This window comes from Psittacula echo (genome assembly GCF_963264785.1).
Source record: "Psittacula echo genome assembly, chromosome: 3".
Classification (NCBI taxonomy): domain Eukaryota; kingdom Metazoa; phylum Chordata; class Aves; order Psittaciformes; family Psittacidae; genus Psittacula; species Psittacula echo.
This window is the reverse complement of record NC_137736.1, coordinates 124678545-124699294: the sequence shown is the minus strand read 5'-3', so window position 1 is coordinate 124699294 and position 20750 is coordinate 124678545.

Here is a 20750-nt window from a genome sequence, read left to right as displayed (position 1 = left end):
AGCCTTGGGTGCCATGGTTTAGTGTGAGGTGTCCATGGCCATGGCAGGGGGGTTGGAACTGGATGATCTTAAGGTCCTTTCCAACCCTAACTATTCTATGATTCTATATTTGTGCTATGGGAAGTGAAGGTGTAAGTGAATGGCCATCACCATGAACATTTCAGTGCAAAGCTCAGATGGGGGAAATGAGGGAGGTGTTCATGTTTTAAGCAGCACCCCAATAGCTGAAGCACTCATAGGATCAACTGGGTTGGAAAAGCCCTTTAAGCTCATCCAGTCCAACCATTGCCCAGCACTGCCAAGGCCATCACTGCCCATGGCACTGAGGCCTCGTCTCCACGAGGTGTGAACCCTTGCAGGGACGGTGCCTGCAGCCCTGCCCTGGGCAGCCTGTTCCAATGCCTGAGCACCCTTTGGGGCAGGAACTGTTCCTCAGCTCCATCTAAACCTGCCCTGGTGCATCTTGAGGCTGGTTCCTCTTGTCCCATCCCTTGTTCCTTGGGAGCAGAGCCCAGCCCCTCCTGGCTCCATCCTCCTCTCAGGCAGTTGTATCATCTAGTGTGATGCAAAGTCTGGACCCTTTTCCACCAAGGCAGGGTTTAACTCAAGTTATCCTCCTCTCAGCAATTCCTGAAGAGCCAACCTGCACATAGACTTTGATGGCAAGCCTGAACAGAGAGGAGAACTCATTTTTGGTGCAGAAAAGAAAGCAAAATGGGAAGCTACAGCCCAAGGAAGCAGGGATATCCCAGGCAGCACTGGGTGACAGATAAGACTTGCCTAAGCTTTATTCACAATGGGCTTAGACACCATGGCAGATGATCTGAAGTTCTTACTTAGAGAGCCTGAGTGTTTCATTGAAAAGTGGAGTGAGAACTGATGGGAGTTATCTGTAAGTGCTTTCACAGAGAGCTGATACCAGATCATAGAATCATAGAACCATAGAATAGTTAGGGTTGGAAAGGACCTTAAGATCATCCAGTTCCAACCTCCCTGCCATGGGCAGGGACACCTCACACTAAACCATGGCACCCAAGGCTCTGTCCAACCTGGCCTTGAACACTGCCAGGGATGGAGCATTCACAGCTTCCCTGGGCAACCCATTCCAGTGCCTCAGCACCCTCTCAGTAAAGAATTTCTTCCTTAGATCCAATCTAAACTTCCCCTGTTTCAGTTTGAACCCGTTACCCCTTGTCCTGTCACTACAGTCCCTGATGAAGAGTCCCTCCCCAGCATCCTTGTAGGCCCCCTTCAGACACTGGAAGCTGCTCTGAGGTCTCCACGCAGCTTCTCTTCTCCAGGCTGAACAGCCCCAACTTTCTCAGCCTGGCTCCATACAGGAGCTGCTCCAGCCCCTGCTCATCCTCGTGGCCTCCTCTGGACTTGTTCCAACAGCTCCATGTCCTTTTTATGTTGAGGACACCAGAACCGCACACAATGCTCCAAGTGAGGTCTCACGAGAGCAGAGCAGAGGGGCAGGATCACCTCCTTGGACCTGCTGGTCACGCTCCTCTTGATGCAGCCCAGGATACGGTTGCTTTCTGGGCTGCGAGCGCACACTGCAGCCGGCTCATGTTCATTTGCTCATCGACCAACACCCCCAAGTCCTTCTCTGCAGGCCTGCTCTGAATCTCTTCTCTGCCCAACCTGTAGCTGTGCCTGGGATTGCTCCAACCCAGGTGTAGGACCTTGCACTTGGCATGGTTAAACTTCATCAGGTTGGCATCAGCCCACCTCACAAGCGTGTCGAGGTCCCTCTGGACGGCATCCCTTCCCTCCAGCGTATCAACCGAACCACACAGCTTGGTGTCATCGGCAAACTTGCTGAGGGCGCACTCAATCCCACTGTCTATGTCACCCACAAAGATGTTGAACAAGACCGGTCCCAACACCGATCCCTGAGGGACACCACTCGTTACCGGTCTCCAGCCGGACATGGAGCCATTGACCACAGCTCTTTGCGTGCGGCCATCCAGCCAGTTCTTTATCCACCACAGGCTGGGATGAGCGGCATCACAGACTCACAGAATGGTTTGTGTTGGGAGGGACCTTAAACATCATCCAGTTTCAAACCCCCTGCTGTGGGGGGATGTCCACATCCAAGGTAGTTTTTATGCTGGGAGCCACAGGACAGTGCTTTGCTTCAGCAGCAGAAGGATGAATGCCTGAAGGAGCAGTTCTGAGACCTGAACCTGTGGCTCTAGTCCAGCCTGTGGGAAGAGGCCTCCCATGCCACCCAATGGGGCAAGCTAACCTAGGCCATTTGGCTGATTAACAGGCACATAATGACTGGGATACTTAGGAGCTCCCCTCTTGGCTGATTTCTCTGCTTTCAGAGAGGGAAGCTGAGGCAAGTACTATAAGATGACTTATCCACAGCAGATGTCCTTCAACCAAGGAACTGAAACTGCTTCCCAATGCAGTGTTCAACACTGCCCTTACAATCATCATGTTACAGAGTTGGGAAGGACCTCTGGAGAACCTCACCCATTGTCCGCTTTAGGTCAAGCCAAGCTTTCACTGACTATTGCCAGTGGAGGAGACTTCTCAGCATCCTTGGCAGTCTGCCTCAGAGCTCACAAGTTGGCAGGGTTAGAAAGTTATTTTCAAGCCATATGAATTAAGAGGAGTAATTTAATGTGCTCCAGGGAAGATTCTCAAAAAAAAAAGATTTAGGAGAATTCCTCACAGCCTTTCAGACATTAAAGTGGATGCATGATTTTCCACCAGTTATCTATCTGAGAGCAAAATAAATCCATTTAGTACGATCTGTGGCCAATATCTGTCAAGTGTTTCCTAATGACCACTGATGCTTTGCCTGCTCTTAGGACACCAGTTCCTTTTCTGGGCAATGCAGAGGGATCATATAGACCATTCAGCATCTGGAGGTTTGTATTAAGGTGATGAAGACGCTTAGATGGCAAACTGCTACAGCTGTCAGTGGGGTAGATCATAGAATCATAGAACCATAGAATAGTTAGGGTTGGAAAGGACCTTAAGATCATCCAGTTCCAACCCCCCTGCCATGGGCAGGGACACCTCACACTAAATCATGGCACCCAAGGCTTTGTCCAACCTGGCCTTGAACACCGCCAGGGATGGAGCATTCACAGCTTCCCTGGGCAACCCATTCCAGTGCCTCACCACCCTCACAGTAAAGAGCTTCTTCCTTTTATCTGTCCCATATTGTGTCTCTTTGGGACATTTCACCTGGAGACAGTTGAGGGGAGTGGAAAGACTTTGCTGTTCCCTCCTGTCCCTGCAAGAAATGTTTTTCTTTTAGTGGGAAAAGCACAAAACCAAAAAGTATGGCTAAAACCTGCAGCACAATATTTAGGTTTGTGTGAGGAGTCTGGACCACTTTGTCACTGTGAAGGGGAATGTCTCGTGTCCTGCAAGACCATCCTTCACCAGCCTTCACATTCCCAGCGTCTCACAGGGATTGTGTCTCTCAGTGTGCCTTTTTGCTGCTTCCTAAGGCATTTACCATAGCGTGATCCACATCATAAATGCAACAATTCCTGATCATAGCAAGGATGACTTGGAGATTAAAAGCTGCAAAACTTCAATCCTTTGAAAGCGTTTTCCATTCATGCACACCAAACCCATTTAATGGTTGGAGCACCATGAAGTGCAGCGCGGTACTTTCCCATGTAAGTCCCACACAGGTATGATTTGCACAGCAGGCAGGAGCAGAGTGTGGATATGCCCATTTCAATCCAGGTATTAGTTGCAGTCTGTTTGGGCTTGGTATTTCCTTTCCTCTCCTGAGAGCAGTTTTGACATAAAGATGCTAATCCACCCGGTCTTGTGAGCTGTAAGGACAGGGCTCCCCTTCTCCATGGACTTTAATTCATACCACGGGACCCGATGACACATGTAATAAATCAGTATCAGTCTGTTTGTCAGGTTAATCCTTGGATAACTTTCTAGGACTCAGTTTACAAAATATGACTTGCATAAGCAGCTCCAGTTCCAGCTTCACTGCGGTGCAGGAATTAAGCTGGATGTATTAGAGGATTGTCTCTCACTGTCTGGAATTAGTATTACGAAAGCATTGGGAGTATAAGTGCTCCCTCTTCCACACTTAGGGGCTGCATCTGTCCCTTTAGGGTTGGGGCAGAGCCTGAGCTTGGGTCTATGAATAAGGATTTCAGTTCATTAACTGCTGATTTCTTTTGGTTCAGGTCCATTCCTGGTGATTGCTGATGTGTTTAGACAGGAACCATGGTCATTCTACGCCAGGTAAGCGAAGCATTCCTCTCTTCAGGAAGGACTAATGAAAGTCTTTTATTTCTGGGTGGGAAAGGTCACGTCAGGCTATTTTTATCCTCTTCTATTTCCCTAAAAGGACTGTTACAAGATGCAGAGATATTCATTAGCCTTAATCCTTGATTGGCTTAGAGGAAATAATTGCTCTGTGTGTGGAGTCCAGCTTAACCTCATGTAATGTTCCACTTCTATTCTCTCACCTGGGGTGAGTCCTGGATGTGCAGAAGAATAACACAGCTTACTACCTGCCTTGAAGAATGATGTAGTACAGGAGTGATTTCCAGTTTCCAGGAACACGGCTGCTTGGGCTGTGTAAAAATGGAATCCTTTTGTGCATTTAAGAAGCAATTGAATTGATAAATCGAATGTAAAGCCTCATGTAGATTCTGAAATAATTTAGGGCTTTGGATCATAGTGTTTTCCCTGTCTCTAGGCATAGCACGTCTCACTTAAGCTCAGCTTCTGGGTTGTCTCATTGCTATGAAGACATGGGGAGGACTGACAGTACCGCCTCGCATCTTAAGTTAGGGCTGCAGATTGAGATGTCAGATATGTCAACACAGTCAAGCGTTGAGGTGATGGAGCAAATCTGCCCAACACGTTTTGATTTAGCTCTGTGCCTGTCTTGGCAAAGATGCTTTTGGCTGCAACTGGGCAGAAAACACTGGATCACTGAAGCCACTCAAGTGGGATCAGTTTATACCAGTGGCAAGGAGAGCTGAGGGTAGCTTTGAGCGTGGAAATAATGCCCAAGATCTCATGGAGCAATGAAATGCCCTTTACTCTGTTGCCCTGACCTATCTGGAGCTGTGGCCCAATAAAAACAGGCTGTATTTTGGGAAGGGTGATTAGGAGCTTGGTTCTCCTTCCAAAAGGCTCAGAGGTGTTTGTTGGCTCCATGTCACAAACTCTGATGTAGTTTTCAATGCCAAGGAAAATGGGTGTGCAAATTAAAACAGAGTTCATATATGAGTTGGAAAGCTCAGACTGATAGTTGTGGCTCTAAGAAATACCCTGTAACAACTATGGTATCACTGCAGGCTACCTGTAATATCTCTCTGTTGGGGTTACCCCTCTGTGGTTCAGGTTCAAGTTCGTAGTCTTCCATGTATGGGTCTGAATTCACCCTTTGCAGACCTTTAATCTAACATACCATACTCCTATTTATCTAAAATCAAAGTGTCTTGTCTAGGAAAGGAGGATTCTGTGATGATTTCCTTCCTATCTGTCAGAGGGTAGGATGGATCTCCTTTCTGGGCATGTGTTTCTCCCTCCCCTACCTAAGCCCGAAGCACCTAGGGTAGGTGCTTAACATATAGATGTGAACGGAGAGCTGTGATGCAGGGACATCAATCTTTTCTTCCACCACTTCTGCTATTGTGAAAATAGCTTACAGTAAAGGGGACAAGTAGATGGCTCCAGTAATATCCTCAAAGGACTTTATGCCATCCGTCTAGATGCTGATTTGCCAGTGCCAGGATCTAGCCTGGGATTTGGGTCCCTAAAACCTCCGGATGTGGTTGGTTTGGTGTGAAAATGGGGTTGAGTTCTTGGGCTTTTAGCTCTCACGTCTATAGTGTTACAGCAGTAAAGCTGGAGCAGAGCAGGAGTGATGCTGCCCTATGTTAGCAGATGAGGGTTATTTCTAGAGTGGAAGGTAAATCACAGTGTTGTTTCTGTACTGAAAAGTTGGATGCTGGAGAATAAACCTGGAGCCATTTGTGATTGATGCTCTTGTATCACCTGAGTGTTCACAGCCCATCACCTCTAGGCAGGTATTACAAGAACCCTTAACAGCAAAGCCTTAACATTCAGTGTGCGTGTCCAGTCTCCTATAGGCTTTTTTAGAGAAGATACTCAGTTGTTTTCTATACATAGAATCACAGAATGGTTTGGGTTGGAGAGGACCTTAAGATCATCCAGTTCCAACCCCCAAATCAGGGAAATAGGTCTGTGTAGAACTTGCTGCTTACTGCAAACATCTCTCTGCATCACGGATAAGGTGAGCAAGGACCCCTCCATAATGAAATAAGGTTTCCCAGTTGTTAGCAAATACAGGCTCTTCCTGAGGTCACTTTATACCAATTTACCCCATGTAAACGTCCAAGCTGAGTCATGCTTTAACCACTTTGCTCTCTGAAGTCCAAAGAGCTGCTCTTTATGGTGGTGCCTAATTGCAAGTAGCAGGAATAGATGTGTTCTGTCCCCCTTTTTCAGCTATAAATCCAGGAATTGTGAAGGTGATCCTGTGGCATTGCATCCCTTCCCCTCTCCCATCAAAACAGCTCACCCTGGGATGTCCCTCAGAGGTTGGCTCTGGGTAGCTGAGCGCAGTGGGCAATGTGTGGCTCTGAGCAAGGGGAAAACACACAGAGCTCCTGCCTTGTGTCTTCCACCCAGTAACTCAGAAGAAAAGCCAACATTGTTCCCCAGCAGGGGCCTGCAGGGAGCCAAGCTCATCAGCTTTAGTTACTAGCAAATTACTTGTGGCAAGCCCGTTTCCATGCACAAAGGAAGGGAAGATGAAGAAGGAGGGCTTCCTAAACTCCTGCCGTGGCAGCCTGACAAGTCGTTTGGCTCCACAGCTCATTCCTGCATGTCCTGCCTCTTATTTAAAGGAGAGATGGTTTTAGCGGAGACCAGGAGGATGTGGTGGCCCTGGATGCAGATGACCACGTAGCCTGGTGAGGGGCACATCACTGCTCCAAGGAGAGGGCTTTGCTGAAGCCACCGTTGTCCTGGTGGTGAATCACAGAATGGTAGAATGGTTTGGGTTGGAAAGGACCTTAAGATCATCCAGTTCCATCCCAATGCCATGATACGTTCTGGATGAATGAGACTGTCCTTAATATGTTCATGCCTGTGCTTTCTGAGGGTATTTGTGGCTTCTTGTTCTTGTACCAGGACTATCTTTTAGCTAAAATTGTCCTTTCTCCTTCTTGCCATTTCTCAGGGGTTTGTATAGGGAGCAATCCCTTTCCTTACTATGCTTAGGAGTGACCAAAATCCAACAAAACCCTTCTTTTCCTCGTTGTAAACCAAGCTCTGCAGCCCTTTCATGCTGGTGGCAGCTCTTTCTTCACCTGCTCTGGCTTAACTCCTCTTTCTAAGACCAGAATCTCACATTCCACTGCAGGGAAAAGGGATCTGTGCAGTCCATTAATAGATTTTGTGACCATTGGCATTTACAGGGACTTGGGTTTGATGCTCCAGGAGATGTTTTCCCTTGCTGGGAGTGTGAATAGCAGAGACTATTTCAGTCCGTTCACAGTCATCTCCCAGCTGGGCTTTGTGAGCACTGAGTTTACCTGGACCTGACGTTCGCTGTTAATGGATAACATGCATTCAGCTTTGCTAAGTGATTCGTTGTGCTATATGTTTTGTCAGCATAGAAGGGGAGGGGAAGGAAACCAGCGTTCCTGTAGGTCTTCTCGGGGCTGATCTGTAATCGTGTTATTCTAAAAAGCAAAGTGTAAGCCCACTGTTTGGATTCTCTTTCTCATAAACACTGAATAATTTAAGTCTTCTCCCACTTATGCCTTGTTCCGGCCTGATCTATGAGTCTGAGGCATCCCTGGATAGCTGTAATGCAGCAATGAAAAGTCCTGCAGAAGCCAACCAAAGGGCACATTTGCATATAGATTGAAACAGGAATCGTTGGGAGCCATTCATTTGTTGCAGTGCTCAAGACATTTGGCTTTTTAACAGCTCTTTGCATCAAATCCTTTCCATCAAATTTATGGGACAATTAAAGTGCTGGGGTAGCTGTGTGCAGAAAATGAAGCTGCAGGCAAGGGAGATGTTCTTGCTATGCCTGTGGAATATAAATTGCACGATGTCAACTAAAGGTAGAGCAAGCAATCTCGTGGCGTGGAGACACCCTGCCCTGACAGACCCTGTCTGAAACACACTCGTTCCTGCTTTTTGATACCTTAGCATCTGAAGGGGGATACAAGGATGCTGAGGAGGGACTCTTCATTAGGGACTGTAGTGATAGGACAAGGGGTAATGGGTTAAAACTTAAACAGGGAAAGTTTAGATTGGATCTAAGGAAGAAATTCTTTACTGTGAGTGTGCTGAGGCACTGGAATGGGTTGCCCAGGAAGGTTGTGAATGCTCCATCCCTGGCAGTGTTCAAGGCCAGGTTGGACAGAGCCTTGGGGGCCATGGTTTAGTGTGAGGTGTCCCTGCCCATGGCAGGGGGTTGGAACTGGATGATCTTAAGGTCCTTTCCAACCCAAACCATTCTGTGATTCTATGATCCATCTTCCCCAAAGTATGTACACTGAAACCTTAATGTGTTTGATCTCAACATAGAGTAAGAGGAGTGAGGGTTGTTAAATCAATGGGTGAGTTTAGTTTTGCTTTATGAAGAGGCAGTAACAAAACACCCACCTGTTGGAGCAAGTCCAGAGGAGGCCACAAAGATGATCAGCGGCTGGAGCAGCTCCCATATGGAGCCAGGCTGAGAAAGTTGGGGCTGTTCAGCCTGGAGAAGAGAAGCTGCGTGGAGACCTCAGAGCAGCTTCCAGTGTCTGAAGGGGGCTACAAGGATGCTGGGGATGGACTCTTCATCAGGGACTGTAGTGACAGGACAAGGGGTAACGGGTTCCAACTGAAACAGGGGAAGTTCAGGTTGGATATAAGAAAGAAATTCTTCCCTGTGAGGATGCTGAGGCTCTGGCACGGGGTGCCCAGAGAAGTGGTGAATGCTCCATCCCTGGCAGTGTTCAAGGCCAGGTTGGACAGAGCTTGGAGAAACTTGGTCTAGTGTGAGGCATCCCTGCTCATTGCAGGGGATTGGAACTAGATGATTTTAAGGTCCCTTCCAGCCCAAACTATTCTATGATTTTATATGTTTTTCCTGATGCATTTTAGGTTTTGGTGAAATGACAATCTCAAAGGAAGGTTTCAGGTAAGGATTTTGGAGGAGTAAATCTATTTCTGGTTGTTTTATAAATGTAACCAAAAACCAAAGGAGGATTTAGATGTTTGCTGGAACACACATAAGGAGGCTGTTCTGAAACGAAAATCTGTTTAAGAGCAGAGAAAATGCAATACTAGGTGTGAAATAGTCTTGAGATATACTGGCAAGCCAGCCAGCACTTCAGATACCTCTCCTGGGGCTTTCAGCATGGTTAAGTGTGGACTGGGATTTGGGAATGTGTGTGCTGATGCTTTTGCACTTCCATTTTGCCACTCCTGGGTATACTTACAGATGCTGCAGTAGTGATCGGCAGTACAGACTGGCTCGTGCAGTGGTTGTGCATTAAGCTGTTGCAGTGTAAGGGAACTGTCTTTCCCCTATTGACCACATCTGTGTGGATGTGAGTTTTGCAGACATGGGATGGTGATAGGATGGATCCATCCTCCTCTCCTTCCCCAGTCCCTCTTGTTGATTACTACACAAGGGAGGTGGCATTGTCAGAGGAATGCAGCCCTGGGAAAGGTCCATTTTAAAGGTTCACAAGGATTTCGTTCTCCATTAGGCACTTCTGTGAAAGGGCAAAACTTCACCAGCAATACATCAGGAGGACTTGGGTTCCTTAATGGAATTATTATACATTTGTGAGCAGAGTTACAGTGTGCTTACATTGGGAACACACATTAATGATCTGTTCCATCTGGTAGTGTTCTGTTTCCAAAGTGACTGTTGGTAAGCACCAAGGGATAGTGTGATTTCACTGAAGCAGGGGGAGTTTAGATTGGATCTAAGGAAGAAATTCTTTACTGTGAGGGTGCTGAGGCACTGGAATGGGTTGCCCAGGGAGGTTGTGAATGCTCCATCCCTGGCAGTGTTCAAGGCCAGGCTGGACAGAGCCTTGGGTGCCATGGTTTAGTGTGAGGTGTCCCTGCCCATGGCAGGGGGTTGGAACTGGATGATCTTAAGGTCCCTTCCACCCCAAACCATTCTATGATTTTATGATTTCCTCACAATCCTTTCATATCCTTCAGCTAATTTCCTATATAAATTTCACTTTTGGTGATTTCCCAAGCCTGATGTGATATATTTTGTTAGTAGTCCCTAATGTAGTCCCTCCCTTCCAAGCACTTGTCCAGGTTCCTTACCTCTCCAGGTCTCCTATCCACCTCCATTCTGCTGAACCCAGATCCCAACCAGATTTGGTTCATGTCCCCTCATTTTTGCACTGAAAGAGTATTTTAAAGAAGTGTCTCTACAAACCTGTCCACTCTGCCCTAGGTATCCACATGGGCCCCTGATGAATATAGGATGCTACCCTTGATGGTCCCTTGGTGTGCCTTAACCTTGCACACCCATTTTCATGTCCTCTCTGAGGCAATTTCAGTCACATCCTTGTAGTATTGCTCTTGCCCAACTCCTTTACCAAGCAGCAGGTGCCCTCTGTCCTTTCCCCAGAGTCACTTTACCAGAATCCAGGCTTATTTTGCATGCTGAAGAGCAAAGAGCCAAATGCTGATGCTTTTAAGATTAGGAATAACACCTATTTAGGACAGAGCTTTGTCAGTGCTATGCACACCACAACTCGGAAGCCTTTTGCGCTATCAGTGTTAATGCAATACGGGCAATTTATGTGCATCTCCTACCACCCAGCCAGACGTTTTATTGCCAGCAAATGACTCCTAAGGTCACACACTGCATTTTCATGATCTGCAAATCACTTTGTAAAGGCATTTTACTGCCCCTTGACCCCATAAAATGGGTAGATTTGGTGTGAGACAGACAGGCAACCTTTATCATTAAGGAGATGCTTGAAGTTAAACAACATTTGCCTCCAGCAAAATGTAATGGAGGCATTAACCATATTTCCAGGCTGATTTCCAGCCCATTCCTTACAGAAACACATGCATAATTAAACTATCTATGTGATAATACTCTTGTAGTCTCAAAACTAAGGCTACATGGCAATTATTGAGCATTCTTTACATGGATTAATTTCCCTTCATCGGATTTAGGTTTTCATATGAACACCAACCTGTTGTCTGTTGCTGCCATGCTTCACCTTGCAAACCCACAGCAAAACTGAAAGTAACATTTAACACACCCCATATGTAATTCAGCCCCCTTTCATCATAAAATAGATAAAACGTGAGACAAAACCCCTCTGGAGGCCACATCTCTCTATGCAACTTATGCAGAATGAACTGTATCCATGTAATAAAATACCCATGAGGAAAATAAGAAGTACCAAGAAAACAGGAATTATTTGCTGTGCCAAAATCATGCAGAGCTTACTTCTTTTATGGCTTTATTCTTTTAGCTGCTGTCTAGCTGCAGTCTTATTCTGTCCTGTCTAGAGTTCAGGACATCCATATGAAAGTTTAATCCCACTGGCAATCTTCCCACCCACTATTCCTTGATAATTTCAGGTAAGAAAGCATAGAATCAGATCATAGAATGGTTTGTGTTGGAAGGGGCCTTAAAGCTCATCCAGTTCCAACCCCTGCCACGGGCAGGGACACCTTCCACTAGAGCAGCTTGCTCCAAGCCCCTGTGTCCAACCTGGCCTCGAACACTGCCAGGGATGAGGCAGCCACCCCACCACCCTAAAATAGGTCCAACTTGCTTTCTCAAGCTGTAGCTATCGCTTTGTCTGCAATGGCTGGTGAGTATTTAGTGGGATTTGGATTTTGAAGCTTTCTGGATTGATGTGCGTGAAAGGGATTGATGTTCAGGATCTGGCTTCTGATTGCTTTCTGAAGGCCAAGTCTCTTCAATATGTTCCCAACAAGCTATAACCCATTAGCTGTGATGGCATCCCAAGCTCACAGTTTGAAGGCATCCACAGTGCACATCCATACATGTCCTGATCCAACAAGGCAACTGTCTTGGCTGGGCCTGCCAACTACAACTGTGATTTGAGCAGTGACAATTGTCCCTATCTCTATCATCGTGTGTCAACCTAAAAACTCCACTCTTTCTCTGTTTGCAACCTCTAGGTTAGGGTTTTTCTAGCCAGACTTGTTGACTGGTCCTTTAATAAACCCAGTTGTCCTTTGAGGTCTGTAACTTCTTCTAGGCCCTTCTGGAACTTCACCCAGCTGTGATGGTGTGAGATTTGGGATTAAAATGCACACTCTGTCATTCCTCATCCTGCTGAAGGTACCATTAGCTTGTGAGTTTAATTAAAACCCGTGGAGAAACCATCAGAAACAAACCTCCTGATGCACTTGGTAATTCCAGAGAGTTACAGCAGATGGGGCTGGTATTGTGCTGCTGTGAGCACTTGGTGCAGCTCAGAGGCTGGTCCATCTGCCCCCTCAGAGGGACCCAGCACCAGCAATTTGGATGGATCTAAACATGATAGACAGAGGGGCTTGAAGAATCCAAGCAAGTGGCTGCAATTACCATCCTGCTCTGGGTTTCCACTTCAAGGGTGGTCTCGCATGGAGCCAAACCTGGAGTCCTCAAAGCCATGAAGCAAGCAATGGAATATGGATGATTTTGCTGGATCTTAATAAATACTGGTAGGATTTGTTGCCCAGAGAAGCTGTGGCTGCTCCATCCCTGGCAGTGTTCAAGGCCAGGTTGGACACAGGGGCTTGGAGCAAGCTGCTCTAATGGAAGGTGTCCCTGCCCGTGGCAGGGGTTGGAACCGGATGAGCTTTAAGGTCCCTCCCAACCCAAACCATTCCATGAATCCTTTTGTTATCTGTTTCCTGATGACAAAATAATTCCAAGTGCTTCATGTTCTCAAGATTGGTTTTGATACCCGGAGTATGTTTTCTCCTTTTGGAAGGATGCTACTTGTATGTTGCTGAAAGCATTCTAACATCTCATGAAGTTCAGCAAAGGGAAATGCCAATTCCTGTTTCTGGGGAAAGAATCACTCTAGACACCAGGACAACCTGGGTACCAACCAGCTGGAAAGCATCTTGGCAGAGAAGGACCTGGGGGTCCAGAGGAACACCAAGCTGACCATGAGTGAGGTATATACATTCATGCAAAGGCACATAAGCCTCCTTGATTGCAGTAGACAGAGCATTGCCAGCAGGTTGAGGGAGGTGATCCTTCTTTTTTTTGGGGTACTACTTAGATTTGGCTGGACAGGGTGCTGGGACATCATGTCTAGGTCATGCTTTGTCAAGAAAGGTTGAACCAGATGATCCCTGAAGTCCCTTCCAACCTGGTATTCTATGATCCCAGCATCTCTGCACCCTTGTGGCTGGCACCTAAGGAACAAAAGCCAGTATCAAGACATCTTGGATTGCATCACAATCATAGCCAGATCTTTTTGTTCTCCATTATAGTTTCTCCTGTCATCCGTTCCTCCCAGGAACTGGCTTTTCCAACACACCCCTGGAGCAGCCCTCTTCTCCCTTAAGCAGTCATATCACCAACTCCCTCAAGATGCTATTGACTGAGCTGCAAAATCACTTCCCCTCAGCATCCTTTGCCTCAGTAACCAAGACAACCCTCAGTGTGTAAGCAAAGGCAGTGTGTAAATAGGGCAGTGCTGCTCAGATCTGGCATGGCAGTGATGAAAAAGCAGCATTAGCCCCCTTTCATTCAATATTTCTGGAGATAAGACATGCTATTTTACATAGTAGGGCTTGTCTGGACCTTTCTCTGCCACTTTGGCTAATGCAGACCCTGAGCACAGGCATGTTTCTGCTGGGAAAACTTCATTTACATGAGTATAGATCACTACTATATGGGAAAAGAACACATTTTTACTAGGATTAAGCACTTCTTTGCACTACGCCATTTTTGTTTATGCAGGAATAGGTGTGGGGACTACAGTAGTCCCATGTCTATTTGCACACAGGTACTAATTGCAGACTAGCTTTTGGTGAGGTTGTGAAAAGGCAGATAGAGGAGGAGCCTGAAGAAAAGAAACAAAGCACGAAAGATGAAGCTGAAACTCCAAAAGAGAATTTGACAGGTTGCTTATGAAAAGTGAAAGAGATTTTTATCACAGATGGTGGAAAAATCCTGCTTTGTTTCCCCAGGAATAAAATCAGGTAAAAGAATTCAATTTGTATGATTGCTTTTAGGCTTCTTTGAACAGCCTTTGTGAGCCAGGCTGAAAAGCATCCCTTCCAGTTTACATCTGTGTGTACGATCTGGGTTGTCATCTTGCCCTTCACCAGCACTGTAGGTTGGCATTCAAACTGTGGCCTTCTGTGGTCTTGAAAAGGCTGCATGCCTCAGAGGTAGAAGCATTGAGTGGAAATACCTGATTACCTCCATCTGTTGTACCGTTCCGTGGCTCTCGTGCTCATCAGCTGGGGCTCTTCTTTCATGAATCAAATCCAACACCTTTCTGCCTTCACCAGGGGGATAAAGCTACTGCATGGGCTAAACCAGCAAAACACTGCAAAAAAACCCATGAAAATGTTGCTGCTGAGTTAATTCTCTGAGCTGGTTCATTGTGGATTCAAATGGAGTCATAGAATGGTTTGGGTTGGAAAGGACCTTAAGATCATCCCGTTCCAATCCCCTGCCATGGGCAGGGACACCTCACACTAAACCATGGCACCCAAGGCTCTGTCCAACCTGGCCTTGAACACTGCCAGGGATGGAGCATTCACAACTTCCCTGGGCAACCCATTCCAGTGCCTCAGCACCCTCACAGTAAAGAATTTCTTCCTTAGATCCAATCTAAACTTCCCCTGTTTCAGTTTGAACCCATCACCTCTTGTCCTATCACTACCGTCCCTGATGAAGAGCTCCTCTCTGGCATCCAAATCCAAGAAAGGGATGGGAGCACACAACTTAGCTATCTTGTCCAGCTATAGGGACCTGCTGGCACCAGCATCCCTCCCAAGCTGTGCTCAGAGATGTCATTCCTTTAGTCCTGTCTTCCTAACGTATAACATACAGAACATTTAAAGGGAAACATCCAAAATCTTTGCTTCCTGGTGGCTAAGGGCAAGGGGTTTCCAGTGTGCTTTTTATTACAAACCAGGGAGCTCTTAGCTGCACCTTCATTTGGAGATGGGGTTGACTGTTGTTGGCAGACTGAGAGTGGTTATGGGAGCTCCCTGCGTGGTACCAGCGCAAAATCCCTGTTCCTAGGAACTGATGGAGTATGTCTTGTGTGACAGTACTGTTACATGCTCCCATCCTAAATCATTTCCCCATTGATTCCTCCTGGTTTTATTTTCCCCCTCCCTGGTTTTCCAGATTTGTACATCTTATGATGGCTCTGTTGTCTTCCTTTGGAGTTGTTTCATTTGCATTAAGGACAGGACCCAGCATGGGGCTAAAAAGGCTCCATCTTCATTTCTTGTTCCATTTCTGCGTTTTAGCAGGTATTTAATCACATCCCAAGTGGTGGTCATCAGCTTTTTGTGTCAGAGCTGACACTTGGTGCTCTGGCACAGCATTTGGGTGGGTGATGCTCGTATCTACCCTATCTACCTGTATTTACCTGTATCTACCTGTAATGTCCATGGATTGCTGCATTCCCCGCTTCCTCCCCAATGGTAATGCTTTAGGAGTCATGGATTAAACCTTCTATATCCATGTTTGTCTGCTTAAAACCCACTTCCGAGCCAAGAGGTCCCAAAATGACAAGCTCCTTGACAAAAGCCAAGGATGCGTTGGACAGCACTGGGAGCTGAGCCTCACTGCACCACACTGGATTGCACGCTGCAAACCTGATTAGATCCATCATTTCTGCTCCTGGGCCTCTGCCTACCCCTGAGCACTAAATAGGATAATGCTAGGATGGATGCCTCATTTGTGGGTTACTTTTTCCCTCCTGTCAGTATCGAAGTTCCAGGATGAGCAAGCTGTGCATTGATTATTGAATTATTTAAGGATTCCTCTTGCATCTCTGCCTTTGCTTCAGAAAGCTTTTGTGTGGAGCACATTACCTTGGCTGACAGCTGGTGCCTGATGTGCTACAAGAAACGGGGAAGAGAATCTGATTTATTTATGAAACAGGAGAATTATGAGGGTTACTCCCAGCATGTGCATCTCTTGCACTATGATTTGTAGTTAAGTGGAAATTCAAGCTTTTCCTTCCTTTCCCACCTTTTCTTGATGCTGGTGGCAACTGCACAGCTAAAGATGAGGCAACGAATAGAGATGAGCAGCCCTAATGCTCCCATGGGTTGCACAGCTGTGGATCCAGGAGAAGCTCCATTAAACCGAGCAGGGTACATCCATGTAATCGAGAGCTGAATTGAATCAGACAAGTGATATCTAGAGGTGATGATATGTGGGTTTAGTGCAGTGCAGACATGATACTGGCCAAAGGATGCGGGTAGCTGTCGGAAGTCTACCCTGGCATAATCTGCTGCAATGCACCAATGCATTTAGATTTCAGTTTAATCTGCAAATTACATTGGAATTCGGAGCTGGGGGAATGCCTGTGTTTGCTCTTGTGTCTGTGTGCACTAAGGATTTTCTGCCATAAAGACAAGCAATGAGGAAGTAAAGGGCCTGGCTTAGTTCTAAGCTCTCTGGAGACCTGGATATGAGATTGTGCCTGTTCCCATGAACATAACCAGTGATTTTCCATATCCTTCAGCTATTTATCTTACAGCCCTTAGGGCCTTCAAGATTTCTACCTCCAAACTGTCCTCTTCATACACCCCTTTAGGCCAGTGTAATCTGACTTGGTTTTATTGCCTGCTTTATGCAGAGATGACCATAGCACTTTCTCTGCCTTGAATGTAGAAAAGAAATTAGAAATAGAAACAGAAACAGAAATAGAACAGAATGGTATAGAATATTATACTATAGAATAGTATAGTAGAATAGACTATTTCAGTTGGAAGGGATCATGGCAGGGGGTTGGAACCGGATGACCTTTAATGTTCCTTCCAACCCAAAATCATTCTATGGATCTATGACTCTATACAAGGATCACCTAGCAAAGATCTAGATGTCTTGCTCAGAGGTGCACACATGCACTGCGTTAGTTGAGTCCCACATGATCTGTGCACTGAATAACTCAGTTTTTCAGTGATAGCTGCAAAGTAACTGGCTCAGGAGCCCTTCCTCAGCCCTGGCAGTGTCCAATGCGTTGTCTTTGGGTCTGACAAACAGGCTGGGGCAAAGAAACCCAAGCTTGTATTGAATTAGGTGGCTTCCTGCAGGCATCATTTCCCTTTCTTCTCCAGCAGTGAGACCACACCACCACAGTAGCGCTTAATGGGAGCTCAGGTCTCTGCAGCAGCATAAACCTATTACGTGGGTCACATCAGCTCCTTAGGATAAGAATTTACTCCTTACTATGTGCGTGCACAAAGTGTGTCAGAGCAAGCCCATGATCTCGGCTGTGCTGCTGCTGCAGAGGCGCAGTAAATCATCAGATCAGGGTCCAGCATGGCTCTTGTGGCTCATAATTCCATGTCTGCAGTGAAGAGTCTAATGTTACCCCGGGGAGCTGTAATCTAACCCGGCTGGCATTGCTGACGGGCTGCCAGCCAACTGAAGGTTTGCTTTCCTCCACTGTGTCCCTCCCCTTATTGTCCTAAGTGTGTTTGTTTGTTTCCCACATAAGGCATAGCACATTCCCTTAGAAAAAGCATGCCAACAGGGAGCTTAATGCTGTTGCTCTGCCCCTTGATGCATACAGAAGAGAGGCTGGTTTCCAAGCCGGGTTATCCCTTCCAAGGTTTGGGATTTGCCGTTTGCAGGGGGCAGCACGCTTGGCCATTCAGGCAGAAAACACTGCAAATGCATATGATAGAGTCCCCAGAAGATCTCCTGCAGCAAATCCAGCATCAAGGGAAAAGTAACCATATTCATGTATAGGACTGCAGAGACTGGATTCACCCCTCTGGGCTCCCATCTTTACTTTGCTCCAAGGATAAACCAGGGCGAATTGTTAAATCATCATAGAGTTGTAGAACAGTTTGAGTTGGAAGGGGCCTCAAAGCTCATCCAGCTCCAACCCCTGCCACGGGCAGGGACACCTTCCACTGGAGCAGCTTGCTCCAAGCCCCTGTGTCCAACCTGGCCTTGAACACTGCCAGGGATGGGGCAGCCACAGCTTCTCAGGGCACCCTGGGCCAGCGCCTCAGCACCCTCACAGGGAAGAGCTTCTGCCTAAGAGCTCATCTCAGTCTCCCCTCGGGCAGGTTAAAGCCATTCCCCTTGTTCTGCCCCTCCAGGCCCTTGTCCAAAGCCTCTCTCCAGCTTTCCTGGAGCCCCTCTAGCTATTGGAAGGCTGCTATAAGGTTATAGGTTTAGTCAGTCCTTCCTTCCCCATGCATCCTCTCATTCATTATCAGCTTTGGTTTATCTTCTTGTTTCTAGGGGAGTCAAAATGCAGTCATTTACAGCACTGTGTGTTCAGGTCATGCTGGAGGTAGACATCTCCCATGAGATTGCCACATTTGAGCTATGTCTCCTTTTCCTTGTGTTATTATTGCATCTCATGTACATTTTTGCTTGCTCCTTTGGTAGTCATTCATCTCATTAATCTCTCAACTGGCTTCTTATCCATGAGGCTTGACCTCTTCCTTACTTCACCTGCACAGCTACAAGAATTAGACACCTTATTGTTCCAGGGCTTTGTAATATAGCTTAAGCTGACCTTTGGGCAACGATTGCCTCATTGTTGTCACTGCTGTTCACTGATGAGCAGAAGTAGCTTGGTATGAGTTTGATGTACCCATCATCTCCTGCTGTCCTTGGTGACTCTGTAAAGCCTGCTTTCTCCTAGAAGGCTTTCCATCAGGAATATGTCCTCTTCATCATGGACAAATGGAGTGAAAACCTGGTAGAATCAAGGTATCAGAGTTTTGCATTAAAAGAGTGATAAATGAGAATGGCGTGGAAAGCTTAGCAGCTGTACCATTATCCAGTTGTGTGTTGCTCTGGTCTGTATAAATGACACCAGTTTAGATCCAAGAGTTCTATTGAGGAGACTGGGGCCCAGATGGATTGACCTTAAGTTCTCTATATGATCAGAAAAGCCTTTCCTAGATGAAATCTCAAGTGTATCAAAGATAGGACAAGAAAAAGCAAATCTGCCGGGACTGTGAAATGCCTTGCACTCTTCTGGTTGGGCCATCACTCCTGGTTAGTCCTTACTAGACCCCATATAAGGTCTTCTTCCTATATGGAAGGAGAGATAGCAGAAGTTTGAGAAACTTAACATGAGCTGGCTTCAGTGTGTGCTCACAGCCCAGAAACCAACCGTGTCCTGGGCTACATCAAAAGGAGCGTGACCCTCGACGGAGGTGATCCTGCCCCTCTACTCTGCTCTCGTGAGACCTCACTTGGAGCATTGTGTGCAGTTCTGGTGTCCTCAACATAGGAAGGACATGGAGCTGTTGGAACAAGTCCAGAGGAGGCCACGAGGATGAGCAGGGGCTGGAGCACCTCCTGTATGGAGCCAGGCTGAGAAAGTTGGGGCTGTTCAGGCTGGAGAAGAGAAGCTGCGTGGAGACCTCAGAGCAGCTTCCAGGGTCTGAAGGGGGCTACAAGGATGCTGGGGATGGACTCTTCATCAGGGACTGTAGTGACAGGACAAGGGGTGACGGGTTCAAACTGAAACAGGGGAAGTTTAGATTGGATATAAGGAAGAAATTCTTTACTGAGAGGGTGCTGAGGCACTGGAATGGGTTGCCCAGGGAGGTTGTGAATGCTCCATCCCTGGCAGTGTTCAAGGCCAGGTTGGACAGAGCCTTGGGTGCCATGGTTTAGTGTGAGGCATCCCTGCCCGTGGCAGGGAGGTTGGAACTGGTTGATCTGAAGGTCCTTTCCAATCCAAACCATTCTATGATTCTATGACTCTATGAGTGTGTCTATAGAGCAGCCAGGTGTAGAGTCAGTACAACCTCATTATCTCCATGGTCCTCATGTTTAGCACATTTCTATTCCCAGCCAGGCTTTCCTCTCACCTATAGGCACAGAGGCTGTGCTGCCCTGCACACCTTCCACTCAATTATTTACCGTCCAGTTGCTATGGATCTACTGGAGGTGATCAGTTGAAAGAACATGCAGATGGCCTCTGGTTTTGAGTTCCCGCTGCGCTTTGCTTAATTTGGTATGTAAAGGTATTAGGTTAATTAAATGCCATGTGTTGCATGAGGACCGACTGCATTTGTGGATTAAGAAGTACCCGAGTCTGTTTCTGTGCTGGAAGTCCTCAAGCTGGCAGATGGTTATTTCATTGTGAAAGGAAGGTAGCGGAGGGGAGTCACAGGGAAATGAAGAGTTTTCCCTTTAATCCCACAGTCGTCTTTCCAGAATGGGTGGTTGTGTCCTTCACTATCACCCCTTAGGCTGGAAGAATTGAAAAGAAGCAAAGTTATCCGGTTGGCTTTAAGACTCCCACAGTTGTATGGAGTAAGGATGCTGGCTGGCCAGTGGGGGACCATGGCTGGTGCATGAAAGCTTTTCTCCTAGAAGACCTTTACCAAGAGCTGCATTGTGAATCAGGTCAGAGGGTGTCCTGCAGGCAACAGGCATGGTCACGTTGGAGGTCTAAAGCAAACCAGCCAGAGCTCTCTGGCATTCGTGGTGGAATACATGTAGGAAGCAGAGGGACAAAGCTTTCTTTGCCACTGCAAAGCTTTTGGAGATG